This window comes from Vitis vinifera, chromosome 5, assembly GCF_030704535.1.
Source record: "Vitis vinifera cultivar Pinot Noir 40024 chromosome 5, ASM3070453v1".
Classification (NCBI taxonomy): domain Eukaryota; kingdom Viridiplantae; phylum Streptophyta; class Magnoliopsida; order Vitales; family Vitaceae; genus Vitis; species Vitis vinifera.
The window spans coordinates 1,952,142-1,959,865 of NC_081809.1; the positions used below are offsets into that span (position 1 = coordinate 1,952,142).

The 7,724-nt window shown below is 29.8% G+C and overlaps 1 pseudogene; it reads left to right on the forward strand.

Annotated features, from left to right (window-relative positions):
- Positions 1-2,474: 2,474 nt before the first annotated feature.
- On the forward strand, positions 2,475-7,724 carry LOC100242064 (uncharacterized protein At4g28440-like; annotated as a pseudogene).

Sequence of the window (7,724 nt, forward strand, 5' to 3'; positions counted from 1 at the left end):
ATATATATATATATATATATATATATATATATATATATATATCATTTTTTTGTATTAAATAACATAATATAAAACTTTTAGTTATAAAGTTTAAATATTTTAATCATGAATATTATTAAATGTAAGAAAATTTTCATATTTTTTAAATTAAAAATAACGAAATGTAATATAATTCTTATTTTAAACATTAAAAATAATATATGTTTCATTTTTTATTAATTTTATAAACTAAATATAAACATAATATATGGATATATAATATATTACTATCACGAGGATAGGATAAGATATCCTATGATATACATATCCTATCATATTATGCCAATTAAAAATAGCCTAAATGTATATATTAGATAAATATCAATTTGAGTGGTGGAATTTTTTTATAAGCTGAATAATAGGCTTTAGAAGTTAAAAGTTTAATTAGAGATTTGTACATATTTAATATTTTTTTTTTTCAAAAAATATTTATGATTTAAAATAAAATTTAATATGTAAGTAAGAAAAATATTATTTTCCTTCCAAACTTTAATTTATGCTATGAAATGACTCATTAAATATCTAAAATAATTTTTATTATACCAATACTATCATCTATAAACTATGATTTGATTTGCTTCACCATCTAACTTGAAAAAAAAAAGCAAAATAAATAAATAAATAAATAACTTCTTGTTCAAATTGTTCTTTGACTCTAAAATCCTAACAGTTGCATGTCCTTTGCATGAGTGTAAATTTCATTTGCTAGATATGCATCTCTTCTTCCATTACTTCTGGTATTCTTAAATGATGCACTTAGATACCATCATATCTATATTATTAAATACCTGATGTTAATTCATCAAATTTAATAAGCTTTCATAAAAATAACATCATGAAATAAAGTATGTAATTGTTTATTATGACCTCTATTATTATAAGAAATGCACTATAATCATAATAAACTGATAATATCTTATATCATTAAAAAAAAGGGTATTTATTATGATAAGATATGTTAAAGAGTATGACACGATAACCTACAACTATTAGTTCATTAAAAAAAAAGTGAAAAAGTTTCCAAAATTAAGTTATGTCATGATGTTAGTGACGTAAAACAATTTAAAAATTTTAATATCCGGTTGATAATAAGATAAAATAAAATATCTCATAATTTATCATTTAACCAAACATAAAATGAAATAAGTGATGAGATATATCCCTTCTATACGGGACATATTGATCATAAGCTAAGTGTAGAATATGCATATCTCATATATATCATAAATTTATTTATTTTTATATTTCTTATTTTACAAAATAAAAAATAATAATTTATGACTAAAAAAAATACTTATAAAATATAATGCAAGATAATGTATATATGTATTATTTTTCTGTATTAAATAATATAATATAAAACTTTTATTTATAAAGTTTAAATATTTTAATCATGAATATTAATTATTAAATGTAAGAAAATTTTCATATTTTTTAAATAAAAATAACAAAATGTAATATAATTTTTATTTTAAACATTAAAAATAACATATGTTCCATTTTTATTAATTTTATAAACTAAATATAAATATAACATAATATATGAATATATAATATATTACTATCATGAGGATAATGACATACATATCCTATCATATTATGCCAATTAAAAATAGTCTAAATGTATATATTAGATAAATATCCATTTGGGTGGTGGGATTTTTTTATAAGTTGAATAATAGGCTTTAGAAGTTAAAAGTTTAATTAGAGATTTGTACATATTTAAAATATTTTTTTTAAATATATTTATGATTTAAAACAAAATTTAATATGAAAGTAAGAAAAATGTTATTTTCCTTTCAAACTTTAGTTTACAGGTGAAATGAGTTTGGAACTGCATGTAAAAATAATTTATTGATTTTAAATCTATTTTTATTTTTTGTTGTTTTTTCTTTCCTTCCATTTTTTCTTTTTATTTTATTTTCCTTACATTTTATAGGAACCAAACATAGTCTAAATGACTCCATTTATCAGTTAATTAATTGCCAAAAGTTGCATCCACTTACCTAGCAAAAACTGATACGTTTCAGATTTAGTGTTACCTAATATGCTTCATTTTCAGTTTATAATTTTATTTTATTTTTTTTTTAAATCATTTTATTTCTTATTTTATTTTTTAAAAAAATAAGTAGTGATTCCAAATTAATTTTTCAAATAAATAGAAATCAAAATTTAAACATTATTTTAAATCAAAATTAAATCGACTAAAATCAAAGTAGGTTCAAAGCCATATTGTGTGACCAAATCCATATATTTCAAAATTTGGATTGAAATAACGACTTTTAGAAATTATTGATTTTTGCCAAAAAAAAAAATCAAAATTTTAAATGATGATTATTTAAAAAAAAATTGATTTTGATATTCAAAATTTGGAATGAAATAAAAATTTCTAGAAAGTAGGATTTTATTTTTATTTTTTTTTCAAATTTCTATTTTGATTGTAAAATATTCATTTTCAATTTCATGTCCCAGTTATTCATTCTTTTGGCACTAACATTTATTTTTATTAGGATAGGTTTGATTTAATTATAATCTCTATCCATTTTTCACAATCTGATCCTCTTTCCCTCCCCTTTTGAAAAACCGCCATTTTTGCCCCCAACCCTCTTTTCATATCATCCCGATAACTAAACCTCTTTCACACATAGTAGTGGGAGAAAGATAAGAGGAAAATAGATATAAAAGGTCTTCACTTCACAAAGGAAATTTTTTATGTCGAATGAGATTTTACCAACATAAACAACTCTACACTTTAAAGATGCTCTCTTATCTCATACCTCAATTTGTAACTCTAGTTCTCTGTCACGTTTCCAGTAGCATTTCTAATCGAAGGGTTTTTTTGTACCTATTCGTATTTGTGAAGTTATGGTAAATCTGGATATGGGTTTTTCTTCATCTTAATATGTTTTTTATTGTTTATTTCGTGAAGACCTTGGGAATTTAGGGATTTGAATTTTGAATTGGTATTTCTATGTAGTTTAGTTTCTTTATTTAGCAACTGATTTACAATAGGAATCCATGTTGAATAAAGCTAGATTTTTCTATTCCAAATTTGTGCATTTAGATGCGATTTTAGGGTTCTTTTCTATAGCCTTAATTGTGATAAGAGGTGGAAGGAAGAACTAGTTTTAATTGGTTATTATTAAGGTAGTTATAAATCTCAGCTTTATATTGCATTTGGTGGAATTATGAGTTCATAACTCACCAAATTTCCAACCACATTTATTTTCCTTTTTCATGATTAGGTTTATTTGCACTTCCTATTAACCTTTTGAGTTATTCTATTCAGATGGAATATAAATATGTTTTGAGGGAGATTATTGTTTAAAAATGCCTAGAGAGTGGAGAACTAGTTGAAAGCTACTAAACAGGTAAGTTTTGTGTTTTTTTCTCAAATGACTATAGTACATTTATTATTATTATTATGTGCCAAAAATCCTTTTTGATTATTATTGCCAAATATCATTTTTAATGGAATTATCTCTTAGTTTAGTTATCAAATGTGATTTGAGAAATACAAACACAGATATGCATATGAATTTTAAGGTTTATGATCCAGAAAATTCTTATTGTTTTTTGGGTTTAAAATATTAAGAAAAGTTGATTTCTAATCCATTTTTTTTAATAATTCATTATTAACAGGATGTCATTAGAACAAGGCTTCCTTCCCCTTTCTATCAAATTAGCAAACCTCTTTTCTTTACAGCCTTATCCTTTAGTAGGACTTTTATATATATCTCCATTTGCAGTCTACTCCAGTCATGCAAACTTGCTTGTTGTCCTTGGAGAAGATAGTTCAGTTTTGTACGCTCCAAGGAGTCATTTGAAAAGAAACCAGAGGTAAGTAAAAGCAAAGAGTTTTAGAGTCGAGTGATTGTAGAAGAGGTAATTGATTTGATCGTTTAGTTTTATCTAAAAAGAGGAAAAATAAAGGCTTTCAATTTTCCTTTTAATTTACTCTAATTCCTTAGCAACCAAACAGAGCATTTTTTTTCCCTTTTGGATTTTTTTCATGTTAGGTGTTAACAGTTGAGATTTTTTATTTGTTCTTGGCTCCCCGAAAGTGAGATTTTAAATTTATCATTTTGTCTTTCAATTAAGATGGGATATCATATTTAGATTTGATGGGGCGTCAATATTTTTCCACTTTAGGGATGTTTTAAACATACTCTTAGATACAGTGTTTAAATGTTTATTCCTTAATGGGTAACCCAATTTCATGTACATTTTCCCAATTTGTATGTATTTTATGATAGTTAACCTTGGAGCTTTTGACTAAAAGCATAAATTAGAAAGATTTTTTTTTCAATTCTCAATAATTTTTGTTATAACACTACTACAAAAAGGAAAATTCTAGAGTGCCCCTGGAGGTATCATGCCTCCGTTTTTTTTTTTCAGCCGTTGGATGAAACTGATTAAATCTCAGCCATCCAAATGAAAAGGGCAAAAAAAAATTTTGAAACCGGGTACCTCCCCTTCCCGTTCTCTCCCCCCTCTCTGCCCTTTTTCCCGTTTTCCCCCCTAATTTGCTCTCTTCCCCTCCATAGCTGGCTGTGTAGCTCTTCCCCTCCTATTCTCTCACCCTTATCCCGTGCTCTCATCTTCACTCATCTTCCATAGCCGGCCGTGTAGCTGTTCAAGACCCTATTCAAGCCTTTTCAATTTCCATTTACACAAAAGTAGGTCTAAAAGGGTCCAAGTCCAAGTCCAAGTCCAACAATACCCTAAAAGCAAAACCCTAGCACGTTTGTTTTTATTCTAGGGCTTCTTCACGTCCCCAACCGATTTGGATCCTGGAACTAGGGTTTTTGAGCGATGGCAACGACGGCTACAGAGACGGGGATGGAAATGGCAATGACAACGGCGACTACGGAGACGGCGAAGGCAGCTGTGACGGAGAAGAGGAAGCCGGTGTTCACGAAGGTGGACCAGTTGAAGCCGGGGACGGGTGGCCACACTTTGACAGTGAAGGTGGTGAGCTCTAAGACCGTGTTGCAAAAGGGTCGATCGGTGTCGCAGCATCTTCGCCACACTTGTATTGCTGAGTGTCTTGTTGGGATGAGACTGGGGCGATCATCTTCACTGCTCGTAATGATGAAGGTATTTGTTTATATCTTGAGTATGTGTCCTTTTTATTTTTGTGAGTTTCTAGTTTAGGGTGTGTTTGTGGTTTTTTTGGTTGCTGAGGAAATGTGGGAAACAAAGAGAATTGTGCATCTTACGTTGTAACGTTCTTGGAATTGTGTTAAAAGGATGTTAAAAAGGGGTGTTAGCTTTCAATTTTTTTTTCTTCATGTTCGGTTCATGAGGAAAAGTGAGATAAACGAAGTGAAATATTTTATCTTTAGGTATGCTTAGGCCGCCGTAAACATAAAATAAAATTTGAATTTTTGAGCTGCAGAATTTTCATTGTTGGTAATACAAGGAAATTGAAAATAGCATGAAAGTTCAAAAATTTATTATATTTTTTGTTTCATTTTTCTCAACATCTACTGAAGATGAACTTTCTTTGTCATGGTTTAGTGCTTGTGAAGGATCAGTTGCATTAGATTACTTAAATTTGAAATATATGATGTTGTGCTTCTATGTCAATTTCTAAGATTTAACTTTGGAAAATTTTTTGTTGGCTCTTTGTTGATTAATTGCACCTTAAAATCGAACTCCTTCATGATTCTCAAGCAAGCAACAACTCAATGTTCAGTAATTTAACATATGCTAGAAGCCATTTCAACCACTTATTTTTGTGAATGAAGAAGTTAACATCAATGTTGTTTACTACCTTTCAGGCTTGACTCAAGTGGCAAGAGTTTGGATTGGGGAGTGTGGAGGTCTTGGGTTCAACTCCTTGTCATAAAATAAATATATATGAAAAAACCAAAAAAAAAAACAATGTTATTACCATCAATCAATCTATGACAAGGATCAAAAGTTTTCCACCTCGAGCCCATTCCATATTTCCTTTCTTCATTGACCTGCCACCTTTGCTTACCAGTTAAGCCATCAACATTGGACGTAAAAATCCAGGTCATTGTTGCAAGCTTGCCAAACCAAAAGAAAAAGTTTTGACAAAAGCAAACACTATGGGCATTTTTTTTTGTTTTCCCTAACCAAGCAGGGCTGAACCTAAATTTTGGTACTCCTTTTTTCTTCCAATTTTTTAGTGTTGGACCTAGATCTTCAAAGACGTATTTTCTAAAAACTTTTTATTTTTTTGAGTTACTTCAGCCATTAAAATAAGTTCCTGACATGGCTTTAGTGTAATCTAGCTTATTAAATATTGAAGCGTGATGCTCTTAAAAACTGCAGTAGGATAAGATAGGAATTTTGAATTTGAGATGAGCTCAACTTGGCATCCACTTGTACAGTTGAGGATTCTATATTACGTTCTTGTTTGGATAAATTAACCATGTTGCTTTTGGAAGTTTATTCAACTCTCTCTCTCTCTCACACAACAGATGCATTATGCCCAATTTTGAACAATTGCCATAGAAGACATTTGTATGTGGGGTGGATTGTATTTATATTCTTTTGTTGGCAATACAAGACGTATGTATATAGCAACAAAAAAGTACATTAGAGGACACAGGACGGACACAATGGGCACAAAAAGGCAAAGACGAACAAGAGAGAACACAAAAAGCAACTCTCTTTGTCTCATTAAGATCCTAACCAATCAATTTACTCAAACGAAGGCATTGAGCCTTCCTTTAGGTACATCCATCCCCAAGCTAAGTAACAACCATAACATAGATGCCTACAGAAGCCTAAACGAATTCAGTTGGTCATTACATTTTCATTCTGTTGCCCCTGCAAGCTTTTTTCCCTTCCATTGTTCCCTCATCATTGACCTATAGATACTTGACTGTGCTTACTACTGCCTAATTGAGATGGAAACATTTTTCAGGACTTGAACCTGTGAATATTCTACCTATCATTAATCATACATTTAGAAGTATGGAATCCTTCTTTCTGTTTAGCTTTATTGTAAATAATGCTTGTGGCGAAACTGAGAATGATACATTTTTTAACTGGTACTTTAAAGTCAGTGATCTATTGATTCACTATCACAATTTTATTTCATCTGCTTGATCTCACATTGCTTGGGCTTCACACAAATGTAGTTTGGTCCCAGCTTCCTTATCCCAGTAGCACTTAGGTGAGTTTGTGTGTATGAAAGATGTCAAAGCATTGCTGTTTTATATTAATAGTATTGAGGTACCTATGTCACCATGCAGTTGATATGATGAAGCCAGGCGCCACCGTGATTCTGCGCAATGCAAAGATTGACATGTTTAAGGGATCAATGAGGCTAGCAGTTGACAAATGGGGATGTGTTGAAGTGACCGAGGATGCTAACTTTGTAGTTAAAGAGCAGAATAATCTTTCGCTAGTTGAGTACGAATTGGTTAATGTGCTGGAAGAGTGATAGGTAAATATATTACCTTAAGAAGTGAATATATTATGAGGTTACAAAAGGTTTGATTATTGTTGGGTGGTCCTTAATCAGATGCAACTTTTACGTTTGCTACACGAGTCTTGCCAGATATGTTTTCAGTTTTGAAGCAGTGAACTGTTTCAGCTTTTAGCTACTTGGAAAGGTCGATTATTGTTGTGCTTTATGTTCTTATATGGCAGAACCCTGCACTGTAAATAGATAATATATTGGCAAGATGTCTCTTCAGTTT